Consider the following 15,261-nt stretch of genomic DNA (forward strand, 5'->3'; position numbering starts at 1 on the left):
TCCCCCTCCAAAAGTTTCCTGGGTATGTTCTGTAAGGGCACAGCCCATGCCTGCATTCTCTCCTATAATAATTTAGCCACCTTGAAAATCACTGGTAATGCTAGAAGCATTCTGTGGTCATCATCCCAGACCTCCCCGCTCTAATCTGGCCCCAGTTGCATGACTGCCTGATATAACTATCACAGTCATTAAAGGGTGGTTCCCCAGTTACACTTATTGTTGACTCCTTATCTGACCTTTTAAGAGGGCACTTCTCAAAAGCTTCCTGGAACTGCTGACCTCCCTGATTGGGGGGTGGTGTTGGGTGTAGATGATCTCAGTCTGTTCTCTGAAATCTCATCTTCCTGTATTGAGTTCTCTGGATTCTAGCCAGCCCTCTGGTCTAGTACTAACCAAAACAAACAAAAAGGGTTTCTAAGACCTTCCTTGAGAGCAGTTAGGTCCAAGCACATCTCCTTTCACCTTTCATATTGGACTATCCTGGCCGCAACAATTAAAACCCTTCTCTTAAAGAATTCCTTCTCTCTACATGGCAGTGGTGGTAGGCTCAGTGCTGGCCAATCAGGATGGACCCTGGCTTCAAACAACCAAGGTATGTCTCTGGATGAACCCCAGGCTTCCCCTGCTGACCACCGCCCTCCAATATCAACCTGTCTCCTTTACTTATTTTTCTCTCTCTCCAACTTTAAGATCAATGTTTTGTTAAAGAAAAAAATTATTCATGGCTCTTGTGAAAGCACAAGGCAGATTTAATTCAGGACTATTGTGGTAGGAGTAGGGACCACTGCGATGGAGTTTTACAGTTGTCGAATACAAGAGGCAAAAGTGGGAATTTATAACCAAGGAGCAGGGCAAGGGTCAGTGGATGAAAAATTGTTGAAACATCAGGGGTGAAAAGTGCCCAAAAAGATGGCCTGCCATCTATAAAATAAGGGTCCCTTTTCCTCTATTTGTTTATTGATGAAAAACCACCACCCTCTGTGGCCAAACTTCTAAATATGAGTCTCTGACCAAAGCCATGGTCAGGCTTAAGTAACAAATTTAGAGAGGACGTTGATCTATGTAGTGGGGGTTTGAAGGTGATTCTAGGAGTCTGTAGGTAAGTCATAAAAAAATCAAGAGCCCTGGTCGATGTGGTTCAGTGGTTAGAGCATCAGCTCACAAACCGAAGGGTCACAGGTTCAATTCCAGTCAGGGACATGTACCTGGGCTGCAGGTTCCCCATCCCGACTGGGGAGTATGCAAGAGGCAACCAATTGATGTGGCTCTGGAACATTGATGTTTTTCTCTCTCTTTTCTCTCTTCCACCCCCTTCCCTTACTCCCACTCTCTCTAAAATCAATGGAAAAAATATCCTCCAGGGGGGATAAACCCAACAGATAAAGAAATCAAGAGATTAATTCCACCGCAGTTCACTCTTTGGCTCTAAAACTGGATCCAGTTCAACATAATATAAAGAGGAAGAGAGTTTGAGGCAGTTGATTTAATGCACCTAAAAGTTAGAACCACTCTAACCCAGTGGCTCTGAAGTGGTCCTCAGACAAGCAGCATCAGCATCACCTGGGAACTTGCTCAAAATGCAAATTCATAGGCCTCCACCCAGACCCACTGAATCTGGGGGTGGAAGCCCAGGAAATAATGATAACAAACTCAAGAGGGGATTCTCATGAACGTTAGAGTTTGAGAACCACAAGCTCCCTGTACAGGAAGTTTCATGTGAAACTTTGCTTCCTTTGGGTTGTTCCTGCCCAGAAATATGGTAGGAGCAGCAAGAAATTTTCCCAACCACTAATGCCTAAAGAATTTGTTTGCTGAAGCTCTGCATGTTTTAAGTGATGGAAAGACTCAGTTAATCCCCACGTTGGGCACACCTGCTTAGATCTATAAGTTGCAAAAACCTGCACAGCCTGTGTACACCGAGGTTGCAACGGCCTGGGTTTGCCGAGGCCCTGTGACTCCCATCTCATTAAACTGCTGTGTCTTACAGCAGTCCAGGACCTCGAAGTCCTGTGTTTACTAACGTACTGACACCTCCTATCCCAGCCACACCCGAAACATCCTTCTCATGGGATAGATCTTAAATCTCCAAAGCTCTATCTTTGTTTTTCTTAAGCTTCCCTGATATGTGGACTGAGTTTGGGGTGAGGAGGAGACAAATCAACCCCCATTCCGAATCCTGAACCAACTGAGAAGAAGGGTTAGGCCACTGCTAGGGTTCAGTGTATCAGCCCCATTGCTGATAACACTGAATTGGAAGGTACAGCTCGAAATCTGCAGCCATTATTGGGCTTCCTCATACCTTCCTTCTGAATTGAATCTCCCCACCCCAGCTGCCAGGCCTCCTGGTCTGCTAAGGGCATTGCCACACTTAACCGTGTTGTCACTGCAGTTAATGCAGTCTTTCTCAAACCTTCCCAATCAGCCCATTCATTTGGTCTTTGGAGAAGAAAGGTAAGTTGTGGCAAGATGGCCAGGAGAGCGGCTCCAGTACTGTTTCTTCCTGGGGTGGATGTGTGAGGATGGAGGAATAAGGTTTTCCCTGACTGTGGGAATAATATTTGAGGTCATTGGCACCAATGAAAGAGAATAAAATGGGAAGAGGGGAAGGTCAGGATTGAGGCTGGAGGAAGGTCCACGTCTAAATGTGGTTTCAAGGCGGGAAGCCCTAGGCAAAGAGACCGAGAGGAGAGGCCAAAGAGAGGAGGAGGACCAGGAATCTGTGGTGCCACACAGGCCAAGGGAAGAGCATTTTATGGAGACAGTGATCAGCAGGGTCAAAGTTTCCCTGAGGCAACAGTAAAACAAGGAACAAAAACTGTTCCTTAGATTTAGCCACTTGGAATCTGCTGGTGACCTTACTGAAGGTTCGGGAGGGGAACCAAGCGTTGGGGTAGTCACTGAAGGGTGTCCAGGAGGAGGGTTCTTTAAGGGGGACACAGTTTGTCTGAAAACTGATGGGGAAGGACAGGTGTATGTGCTTGTAATGGTTGTGGCGGGGCAAAGTAGGCTGCACCCTGCTGTCCAGGCCAGGTGTCTTGGGTGCAAGGCTCTGTCTGTCTGTCTCACCTTTTTCTAATTTGCACAAAGACGCAGCAGCCCTGGATGGGAGGATGCTGGTACCCAAGAGAAGGAATAAAGGATAGTAGGTCAGCCCGCCCAGTGTGGCTCAGTGGTTGATCGTTGACCCGTGAACCAGGAGCTCATGGTTCAACTCCTGGTCAGGCCACATACCAGGGTTGCGGGCTCGATCCCCAGGTGGGGGACGTACAGGAGGCAGCCAGTTTCTATCTCTCTCCCTCTCCCTTCCTCTCTGAAATCAATAAGAATATATTTAAGAAAAAAGGATGGTAGGTCATATGTTCACCTGTAAGGCCAGGACCAGTGGCTGGCAGCTCTGGCTTCACGTTCAGAGATAGCTTCAAAAGCCCCTTAGGGCAGAAACAACAAGGCTCCTCGTCCCTGAAAGTGTTTGCCCTTATTCCTGCCAGAAATTATTTTAGCATCTATTGACCAAGAATTTAAATCCTGATCTGGTAAGATCACCAGGATCCAATGGTCTTAACCCTCCCCTAGTGACAACACGTTAGTTCCCTAGAGGCCCATACATCAGATTACTGGTGAGGAGGCCTACAAACAGACCAGCCTCTGATTCTGAAGGTCTCATAGGTCTCTCAGTATTTGCTTTCCTTATTTTTTTAAAAATGTTTTTTAAATTAATTTTAGACTGAGAGGAAGGGAGAGAGAGAGAGAGAGAGAGAGAGAGAAAAGAGAAGAGAGAAACATTGATTTGTGGTTCCGCTTATTTATGCATTCATTGGTTGGTTCTTATAAGTACTCTGACCAGGGATCCAACTCTCAACCTTGGTGTATTGGGAGGATGCTCTAAGTCTAACCAACTGAGCTACCCAATCAGGGCCTGCTTTCCTATAATATTAATTAAATTCCATAAATAGAAATGTATTACTATAAAAATATGTTTAGTTTATATTATGAATTAAATCTGTTATTAAAAGGAAAAAAATTAGGACTAATGACAAAAATTTATTTTAAATTCCAGATAATTTAGATATATGTTATTTTTTTAAAAAAACACATGCATACACCGCACCAAATCATATCAAATTAGTTTTTAAAGTCTAAACTTTGGATATTATACTTAATCAACAATTTTAAGTTAATGAAAATCTATCCATGTTTTTGGTGTTCAAGGGTAAGTGAAATCATAATATAAAGATTTATTATGAACTGATTAGGTAGAGGAGTTAACTGAACTATCCAAGAAAAAGTATGGTAATCAAAATTACACTACATTTGGTAGCCAGAAACTTTAAACAAACTCTTTCCCAAGAATAAATTAGTACAGAAACATTCTTCTACTCACCATATAGCATGTATGCCAGATGTCTTTAGCAGGCAAAGTATTACACTGGGATGTAACAGACTTCAGACAGCATCATAAGAAAACACAGCAGGAGTATTTATAGATGAAAATAACTCCTGAGATGTTGGCCTTTCTTTTGTAGGGGGTCCAAGATGGAGTGATTTTTGCAAAAGTCCATTCTAGGGTAACAGGGTCTTCTGGAAGTTTTAATGTGGTCTGTTCTTCTTCTGAGGCCTAGGAGGGAGATGACTACGTCTTCTATTGGACATAAAGGACACATGGTCACTTCAAAGACACATAACAGGTAGAGGCAGAAAATGATTGCTGGTTCAGGCATGCCTGAGACAGAGGGCTATTGTACCCAGAGATGAAGAGAGAGGAAGCAGGATGGCCCTTAGAGAGTGCCAAAATATTCTTTAATATATTAGAAGGATTGCCAGTGGGGCTGGGGATAGGGTGAGAAGTGGGGAATGGGGAGGATAGGAAAGCCCAGCTGGCCAGCCAACGTGGCTCAGTGTTTGAGCATCAACCTATGAACCAGAGCACATGCCCAGGTTGTGGACTCAATCCCTAGTAGGGGCCATGCAGGAAGCAGCCGATTGGTGTTTCTCATTAATGCTTCTATCTCTCTATCCCTCTCCCTTCCTCTCTGTCTAAAATTAATTAAAAGATATTTAAAAAGATAAGGTTGCTTCAAATTAAAAAAATATATTTTAAAAAGAAAGGAAAGGGAAAAATACATAAATAAAACAAGCGTGATCTTTTACCACCCAATGTAATAATAATCTATAATAATAAAGGGGTAATATGCTAATTAGACTAGACGTCTTCTGGACATCATTCCAGATGTCCTTCCTGACAAAGTCGGGGTCGGAGGGAAGCCAGACTGGGTCCTGGGTGCCTGCCAGCAGGTGGAGGAGGGAAGCAGCCCGGGTCCTGGGTGCTGGAGGGAAGCCAGTGCCGGAGGGAAGCCAGTGCCGGCAGCCGGGGGAAGGAAGGCCTACTCTTGCATAAATTTTCATGCATCGGGCCTCTAGTGATACAAGGATAATGATGACAATGTACCATGAACTGAGAGTAATATTAATAGTTCAATAAAAAACCACATCATACTTACATAAATAAACCCAAGGTTAATTATAAAGTAGGTTTGAACAGAGCAAAGAGTAAGATAAGAAAGTCACTAGGAAGAAATGATAAAGATAAAAGTAGAAATTATAGAAATAGAGAAAATAAAATCAATGGATATGATTAATAAATCTGGATAAATCAGAAATCAGGTTTTTTCTTAGTTAACTAACAAATTAGACAAATAACAGATAATATTTTCAAACCATCATAATATCTGAAAACAGTTTATACCAGTGGTTCTCAACCTGTGGGTCGCGACCCCTTTGGTGGTCAAATGACCCTTTCACAGGGGTCGCCTAAGACCATCCTGCATATCAGATATTTACATTACGATTCATAACAGTAGCAACATTACAGTTATGAAGTAGCAACGAAAATAATTTTATGGTTGGGTCACAACATGAGGAACTGTATTTAAAGGGCCAGAAGGTTGAGAACCGCTGGTTTATGCTGATGTGATCCATGTTATATTTGTAAATGAGATGTTTTTATTTTGGATATTGGGCTTGCATTATTATTAGTATATTTTCCAGTTTTATTAAGGTTTATGAAAATTATAATTTGCATGTAGTTAAGGCACACAACTTGATGATTTTATATATGTATCCATTGTGAAGAAAATGACCATATTCAAACTACTTAACATATCCATCACTTCACTTAGTTATCATGTTTTTCATGGTTGTTGTTTTTGTATGTGTGTAGGGGGGTAAACACTTAAGATCTATCTTCTTAACAAGTATACTGTGGCTGCACAACCCAGGGTGATCCCCAGTGGGGGGGTGAAAGGATTAAGGAAAAGACAGACAAGAGAGTAATAGCTGGGTCTCGGTGGGACGCTGCCTCCCTGATGAGGAGACAACGCCAGCGCCCACAAGCTGTGTCTTTATTTTATAGCAGATGCCACGAGGCAAAGTAGGGGCGTGATCACGTTGATTACAGCATTCTCCAGAGCTCCAACCCCACTCAACTACATGCGCCTGAACTCTAGCACAAGGCACGAGGGGCCACGTGTTCGGACCATAGGTTCAAGCTCACAACCACAGCCGTTGGCTATGATTGTGCTGGGCGGGCCCTGCCCTCCAGCTGGGACTTGCACGTGGCAATGAGAGGACCCTGTCCTTTCATTAGTCCGAGGCCTGAACCTGGCCAAAACACCGTAACCGCGCCCCACAGTGTACAATACAGAATTATTAACTAGAGTCACACTGTTGTACATTAGTTCCCCAGAACTTATTTGTGTCATGTAATAAACTTGGTAACCCATGAAAAAATAGTAATAAAGTAGGTTTGTTTTCAGTGCCTTTTTACTTTCCACTCACCCTTTTCCATTTCTTCTTTCCTCACTTTCCTTCCCCGACCCCTCACGGTGAGCCCCTGCCCAGCAGCATCTCACGCTGGCCACACGCTCGTCCTTTCTCCCTCCTGGGTACGGTTCTGTGCTCCGCTTCACGCCCTAGACCTGAGAAGCTCGTCCCTTAGACCCAGGCAAGAGGGGCCCCCTGGCTGAGCCCTGCACTTTGGAAAGCTGCTCCTGGCATGCCTCCCTTCACAGGGGTGAGGAGTCCTTAGGGCCAAGGGGACATGCCCTCTTGTCCCATCCCAGAGCCCGAGCTCTTCTTCTAGAGCATATTCTGGGAAGCTGCCACCCCCCAAAACTTCATCCCTCCTTTAGGCCTATCCCCAGTGTTGGTCCTCTGGAGGGCAGACTGTGCCCATGGTGTGCGTACCCCAAACCCAAGGTGGCCAAGGGCAGCTGTTTGGGGAGGTGAGCAGCACTTGGAGGTGCACACTGTGGTGACCACAGGCATGTGCAGGAGGCGCTGTGGGGTGGGGTGGAGCCAGGGTGGGAGGAGAAGGGAGGCTGGACATGAGCTGGGACCACAGGTGGCCCTCCATGGTCTCCACTTCTGGCAGATACGTCCAAGGAATCTGAGAATTCTAAATGTGAATCTAACCTTACAGGTTGTTTCCAGGATAGGAGGATGGAACATATTTTATTGGTTCGTTGGCTTCGTTTATAACTTAAATATTTAAACACGTATTTTGTAGGCTGCCATTTGTACTCTTGCCCAGGCAAGTGTAAGGGACAGTCTTGGATTGGATTCTCTGCCTCTACAGGACATCTGGGCTTTGCTAGACAACCCTTAGAGACACAGCCTCTTCACCCAAGGAAGAGCTGTCCTAACCAGAGCAGGGCATGTGCTGTGGCAGGTGAGTGGTAATGGCCTTTGGTGCCCCTCAAATCATGCCAGGTGAGTGGCTGTCTCATCAGCCTTTGCCAGCTGCTCGCTGGTTGGCCATTCTGTTGTGTACACATCACTGAGGTGTACATTTAAGGAAAGCAAACCACTTTCTCCCTATCGGGCACTGTGGCGGACAGCATCCCTTCCACCCTCTCCCACCTCTAGCGGGAGAAATGGTATTTATACTGACTGTTAATAGTTCTGTATTCTCTCTCTCTCTCTCTCTCTCTCTCTCTCTCTCTCTCTCTATATATATATATATATATATATATATATATATATAGTTGATTTCATAGAGGAAGGGAGAGGGAGAGATAGAGAGAAACATCAATGATGAGAGAGAATCATTGATCAGCTGTCTCCTACTTGCCCCCTACTGGGGATTGAGCCCACAACCTGCTCACAGTAGTGTGCCCTGACCGGGAATCAAACCATGACCTCCTGGTTCATAGGTTGATGCTCAAACACTGCCCCACACCGGTCGGACTGGTTCTGTATTCTTTCTTCACAGATGCCATTGCATGATAGAACATTTAAATGGGGAGGCTGTGAAACAACCTAACCGAGGCTTCATTAGTGATGCAAATAGCCAGGCTGCCAGAAAGATTCTTTGGTTAGGAGGAGGGCCTAGAGAGCAGGACGCAGGCAGGAAACCTGCTTCAGGACCTAGTTGAGGCAGAAAAGACCCAGGGCAAGTCCAGTTCCTGCGGGTCATGCATTCCACGGAGCCTTCTACCCTTTATTTATCTTCCTCTGTTCTCCTCCCTCTTTCCTCCCCCCTCCCCCAGACTCCCATTCTGTATTCTTTTTTGTGTTCTCATTTTCATTAAGGCACATTAAAGACTAGATAGGATTACCGGGACAGGCAATGGCTCGTCTTTGTTAAATAGAACTTTTTGAAATAAAAGGGAAGCCCAAAACTATTTACACCTTTAAATAAGTTGTATTTCTTTCATGCCAACCAACGTGTGGGGATTTCCGCCAGGATCTCTTTTACTAAGGCTGTTGGTTTTGTTTTTCATTTGTGAGTAGGGACTAACTCATTCATTAAACCAATATTTACTAAGCTTGTATTATAAGCAAGCACCACTCCAGGTGCTGGAGAAATTGGGAGTGAACTGAAATGACAAAAACCCTGCCCTTGTACCTGATACACTCTCCCTGGGAAACCAAACATTAAACAAGATCACGTAGTGTGTGTGTGTGTGTGTGTGTGTGTGTGTGTGTGTGTGTGTTGTGTTTAGTGGTGAGAAGTGCAAGGGAGAAAATAAAGAGGGGTACAATATAAAGTAAGGTTGTCAGGGAAGTGCTCACTGGGAAGGTGACATTTAAATCAAGACTTGGAGGAGGAGGGGAAGAGGCACAGGATATCTGAAGGAGAAGCATTCTTGGCATAGAGGAGAACCAACGAAAGGCCAGAGGCAGGGGCATGCCTGGCAAGGTTAGGGATCAACTAAAGCAGGCCAGTGTGACTGAATCAAGAAAGGATGAGCATGCGAAGAGTGGAAGATGAGGTCAGAAAGGTGCGGGTGTGTGGGTGGGGAATCATGGAGGGCCTTTATAAGCACGTTGATTGACAAGATGGGAAACTACTGTGTGGTTTAAGCCGAGCAGTGACATGATCTGACTTGCTGTGTTGAAAATAAGCTGTGAAGGGCCAGGGTGAAACCAGTTTAGGAGGCTCCTGAAATAGCCTAAGGCAGTGGTTCTCAACCTTCCTGATGCTGCGACCCTTCAATACAGTTCCTCACGTTATGGTGACCCCCAACTGTAACATTTTCGTTGCTACTTCATAACTGTAATTTTGCTACTGTTATGAATCATAATGTAAATATCTGATATGCAGGATGTATTTTCATTGTTACAAATTGAACATAATTAAAGCATAGTGATTAATCACAAAAACGATATGTAATTATATATGTGTTTTCCGATGGTCTTAGGCAACCCCTGTGAAAGGGTCGTTCGACCCCCAAAGGGGTCAAGACCCACAGGTTGAGAACCGCTGGTCTAAGGGAAAGAAGAAAGAATCACAGATCAGGATAATAGTAATTGAGACGGTGAGGAGTGCTGAGATTCTGGGTATATTTTGAAAATAGAGTAAAAATGATTTGCTAGTAGGTTGGTTGTGGGGTGTGAGAAAGAAAGCAGTGAAATAGAACATCAGGTTTTTTACTTCAGCCACTAGAAAAGGGGAGTTGCTATGAACTGAGAGGGAAGCCATCAGGGCTGCAGGTTGGGGAGACAATCAAGAACTCAGTTGTGGGAATTTACATTTTGGATTCCTGTTGGATGTCCAAGTGGAGAGGCCAGATATATGAGTTTGGAACTCAGGGCAAAGGTCACGCCTGCGGATAAACTTTTGGGAGTTATCAATGAGTAGGTGGCATTTAAAACTAAGAAATGATAAGATGTTTGAGGAACTACAGTAGATGGAAAAGAGAAATCTAAGACAGGAGTCCTGGAACAGTCTAGTACTTATGGCTGGGGGAAAACAAGCAAAAAAAACAAACAAAAAACAAAACAAAACAAAAAAACAACAAAAACCCCATACACACACAAAAGAGTCATCCAATGAGATAGGAGGAGACTAGAGGGGTCTGGTGCCTGTCCTGAAAGGCAAATGAAAAAAGATATGTCAAGGAGGTGGGAGAAATCAACTGTGCCCACAGCTGCTGACAGAGCAAGTAACATGTGACTGAGAATCCTCCAAAGCCAAAGTCATCGGTAACCGTGAAAAAAGTAATGTCAGTGGAGCTGTGGGGGTGGAAGTCTTGTTGGAAAGGTTCAAGAACAAATGAAGAGGAAGAATTACAATCAGTCGGTATGAACCATGCTTTGAAGGACATTTGGTGGTGTGGTGTGTTTTTTGTAATCTTTTTTAAAAATCGCATTTTCAGTTTACATTTAATATTATTTTGTCAATATTATTATTAGTTTCAGGTGTACAGCATAGTGGTTACTATCATATACTTTACAAATTGTTCACCTCGATATTTTGAATTACCCACCTGGCACTATACATAGTTATTATAATACTAGAGGCCCGCTGCATGAATTCATGCACCGGTGGGGTCCCTCGACTTGGCCTGCGGGGATCAGGCTGAAACAAGCAGTTCAATATCTCTCAAAGGGTCCCAGATTGCGAGAGGGTGCAGGCCAGGCTGAGGGACCCCACCGGTGCACAATCCATGCACCAGGCCTCTAGTATGCATATAAGATGTTTGGTTAATCTCTTTCCACCCTCCCCCCTCCCCCTCCCCCTCCGAGATTCATCAGTCTGTTCCATGTTTCTATGCCTGTGGTTTCCGCTTCTGCATTGAGTGTCTGTCCCCTGGTGGTCAGTGCATGTCACAGCTACCAGACGGTCAAATGGTCGGATGGTCAGACAGTTGGCTGGTCACTTAGGCTTTTATATATATAGATTATTAACTATATTCTCTATGCTGTACTTTATCTCCCTGTGACTACCAATTTGTCCTTCTTTTTAACATTTTTATTTTTTTATTGTCTTCAGAGAGGAAGAGAGAGTGAAAGAGAATAAAAACATCAATGATGAGAGGGAATCATTGATCGGCTGCCTCCTGCATGCCCCACACTGGGAATTGAGCACACAACCTGGGCATGTGCCCCAACCTGGAATTGAACCATGACCTCCTGGTTCATAGGTTGACGCTCAACCACTGAGCCATGCAGCCGGGCCCAATTTGCACTTCTTAATCACTTCACCTTTTTTACCTATCCCCCAGCCTCCCTCCTCTCTGGCAACCATCAGTCTGTTCTCCATATCTATGAGTCTGTTTCAATTTTATTTGTTTGTTTATTTTGTCCTTTAGATTCCATACATAAGTGATATTATGTGGCATTTGTCTTTCTATGACCAACTTATTTCACTGAGTATAATACCCTATAGGGCAGCAGTTCTCAACCTGTGGGTCGCGACCCCTTTGGGGGTCGAATGACCTTTCACAGGGGTCGCCTAAGACCATCGGAAAACACATATATAATTACATATCGTTTTTGTGATTAATCACTATGCTTTAATTATGTTCAATTTGTAACAATGAAATTGAGGGTCACCACAACATGAACTGTATTAAAGGGTCGCAGCATTAGGAAGATTGAGAACCACTGCTCTAGGGCCATCCATATTGTCGCAAATGGTAAGATTTCATCCTTTTTTATGGTGGAGTAATATTCCATTGTATAAACGTACCACAGCTTTTGTATCCACTCATCTATTGATGGGCATTGGGGTTGTGAGGCCATTCATTTTAAATGGAAGAGAGAAATGGGGCTCAAGCTAGAGGAAGAGGTAGGGTTGAGAGAGTTTTTTAAAGATAGGAGAAATAACACATTGGTGCACTGATGGAAAAGATCCAGTAGAGAGGGAAACGTTGAAGATTCAGGGCTAATGTGCTCTATCTAGAAATATCAAGAGTATCTACATCATATTGAATGCTTGTATGTTTTAGGTTTTTATATGTTATTCATTCTTTAACACATAAGTATGTATTATAGGTTTCCCATGCTTTTCTAAAGTTCGCATTTTGCCATTTTAATGTTACAGAAGACCTACATCAGCACTGAACCTGTTTTTCCCAACCAAAAGAAATCTGAAGAGGATTTTTGCTTTTATATAAAAAAAAAGGAAAAAGAAAAAAAAAAAAAAGGTGCACCCCAAGCAGCAAGAGTGGCACCACCAACCTCCTTCTTTAGGAACCACATTCTGCATCTCAACACCCAGCTGCCATAGCTTTGACTGTGTCTGTGAGCGTCTGAATTTTATCTAGATTTATTTTCTCAGCAAGATGTGTCCTAAGGTATCAGAAAAGCCTAAGAGAGCTCAGTGTTAAACTGGATGTAATTAAGTGTTTTGATTGTGGTGAAGGAAATAAAGACATTGGATGTGCATCGAGTTTTGGGTCTGGGAATGCTCAAAAATGTTTCCGTATAAATTAATGGTAATTGCCTCTTCACCTTACACCATTTCGGTTGGTAAAAGATTTCGTAGAAATGCTCTACTTTGGGAATGCAAGGGAAACCTGTCTGTTCCCATTTTACCCATGAGGAACTTGAGACTCAGAGAGACTGGGTTCTGTTCCAGGTCATCCAGTGAGGATAAAGAAGCGCTGAGAGCCCGAGGACACTGAACACTCCTGAAGGGGCACACTTACTATTTTACATCATCCCTGCCTGAAGGAAGAGTGTGTGTGCTTTTCACAACCACCACCAGAGACCTGAGTCCTCCTGCTGCCTTTTCTTTCTTAAACCCTGGACAGGAGCAATAGAGAAGGGGCCGTGGCATCTGGTGATGAATAGTAAGGACCTACAACCAAGATTACTCTACCCAGCAAAGCTCTCTTTTAGAATTGAGGGTCAGATAAAGAGCTTCCCAGGCAAGACAAAGCTCAAAAAGTTCATCACCACAAACCAGTATTACAAAAAAAGTTAAGGGTCCTTATAAGAATAAGGAAAAATAAAAGATAAAAAATGTGAATAATCAAATGGCAATAAATACATATCTATCAACAGTTGCTTTAAATACAAATGGATTAAATGCTCCAATCAAAAGGCATGTGGTGGTTGAATAGATAACAAAACAAGACACTTACATATACTGTCTATAAGAGACTCACTTAAGATCCAAAGACACACAGACTGAAAGTAAAGGGATGGAAAAAGGTATTTCACGAAAATGGAAACAAACAAACAAAAAGCAGGGGTAGCAATACTAATAGATTTTAAAATAAAGGCTATAACAAGAGACAAAGAAGGACCCAGCAATTTCACTTCTGGGTCTATGTCTGAAGAAACCCAAAACACTAAATTGAAAAGACATGCATCCATATGTTCATTGCAGCATTATTTACAATAGTCAAGATATGGAAGCAACCTAAGTGTCCATCAATGGATGCATGGGAAAAGAAGTGGAGCATATACACACAATGGAATATGACTCAGCTACATATATATATAAAAAAAAGAATGAAATCTCGCCATCTGCAACTACATGCATGCACATAGAGAGTATTATGCTAAGTGAAATAAGTCAGGCAGGGAAAAACAAATGCCGGATGATTTCACTTAGATGTGAAATCTACAAAACAAAATAAACGAGCAGAACAGAAACGGGCTGAGATACAGAGAATGTTTGGACAGTTGCCAAATGGGAGGAGATGGGTAAAAAAAAGGTGAAGGGATTCAGGAGTACAAATTGGTAGTTGTAGAATTGTCATGGGGATGTAAAGCACAGCATAGGGAATATAGTCAATAATATTGTGATGACTATGTATGGTATCAGATGGGTCCTAGGTTTATCCAGGTGATCACTTCACAAGTTATTTAAATGTCAAATCACTATGTTGTATACTACCTGAAACTAATATAATATCGCACATCAACTGTAATTGAGAAAATATTTTAAACACCAAACAAACAAAGCAAAACTGTTGCCTAGTTCCCACCTCAGACCAATTACAGCAGAATCCCTGGGGTGAAGTCCTGGCAGGGGCCTTCTCAGGGGCGCATCCAGGGCTGAGAACACTGCCCTCTGTCTGTTGGTTCGTTCTGGCCGGGAGGGAAGACCTGTGGCTGTGTGTCTGAGCGCTGACCCAGGGGGCCTCAGAGTGGTGGGGCCCCAGGGCTGTCTGGTGAGGAGAGGGCTGGGGGACAAATGGCTGACAGCAGGAATGGCCCTTGAGGACACGCCCCTGAGGGTGAGGAGGAGGCTCTTCACCTGGAGCAGTGACTGAAGACCTACCCCCAAGTACAGGAGCTTTAGGGACTGCCCACAGCCACCTTCCCTTAAGAAGGGATTCCTGAATTTAATTTCAAGTTCACTATTCAGAACAGTTGCATCAGCTTTTCATTATTTTTACGGGCCTGTCCCATTGTGGAGATTTTGCTTCTTCGTTTGTATTTTTCTGTTTTACTGTGGTGACCTAAGTTGTTATTTTCGCTCTTGTCTTTTTTTTTTTCTTGGTCTTATTTTTAATATATAATCTTTTAGCCCACACACAATGCCACCACATCAGTGCTATCACCTGCAAGGAGGTCTGGGCTGGTTTTCTAACTCTTGTCCCATATGTGAGAGGTGGGCAAATTCTAAGTTCACTCCACTTTTCCCCCCTCTTTTTAATTGAATTTATTGGGGTGACACTGGTTAATAAAATTATACCATCCATCACCATTTATCCTCTCTATAGTCTCCTTCCCCTCTGGCAACAGTGTGGTGATTGCCAGAGGGAGGGAAAGGTCTTGGGGGTGGGGGGGGGAGACTGTTGTCCATGTCCGTGAGTTTTTTCTTTTTTTGCTCAATTCCTCTATCCCACCCCGAGCCAGCTTCCCCCACCCAGCTGTTCGCTTTTCTCAACTTTGCTCCATGGAGAAAACGGTAATAAAACAGTGAAAGCTTTTAGTATCTCTTGATCATTACTCTAAGTTTATAAACATAAAACATTTATGGGCCAAGCCCTATAGATGAAAAGAGATCCTACTTTT

At 43.5% G+C, this 15,261-nt stretch overlaps 1 long non-coding RNA gene across 2 annotated transcripts; it reads left to right on the forward strand.

Moving 5' to 3' along the window:
• The first annotated feature begins 255 nt into the window (after positions 1 to 255).
• Positions 256 to 12,676, forward strand: LOC118669470. Of its 2 annotated transcripts, none has more exons than XR_004971977.1 (3): positions 256 to 592; positions 7,565 to 7,726; positions 12,329 to 12,676. It is a non-coding gene; the product is annotated as an uncharacterized LOC118669470 (long non-coding RNA). The 2 variants fall into 2 exon arrangements; XR_004971978.1 differs by lacking the exon at positions 256 to 592 and adding an exon at positions 2,379 to 2,451.
• The last annotated feature ends 2,585 nt before the right edge of the window (positions 12,677 to 15,261 follow it).

The sequence above is a fragment of the Myotis myotis genome, unplaced genomic scaffold, assembly GCF_014108235.1.
Source record: "Myotis myotis isolate mMyoMyo1 unplaced genomic scaffold, mMyoMyo1.p scaffold_m19_p_14, whole genome shotgun sequence".
NCBI classification, from domain to species: Eukaryota; Metazoa; Chordata; class Mammalia; order Chiroptera; family Vespertilionidae; genus Myotis; species Myotis myotis.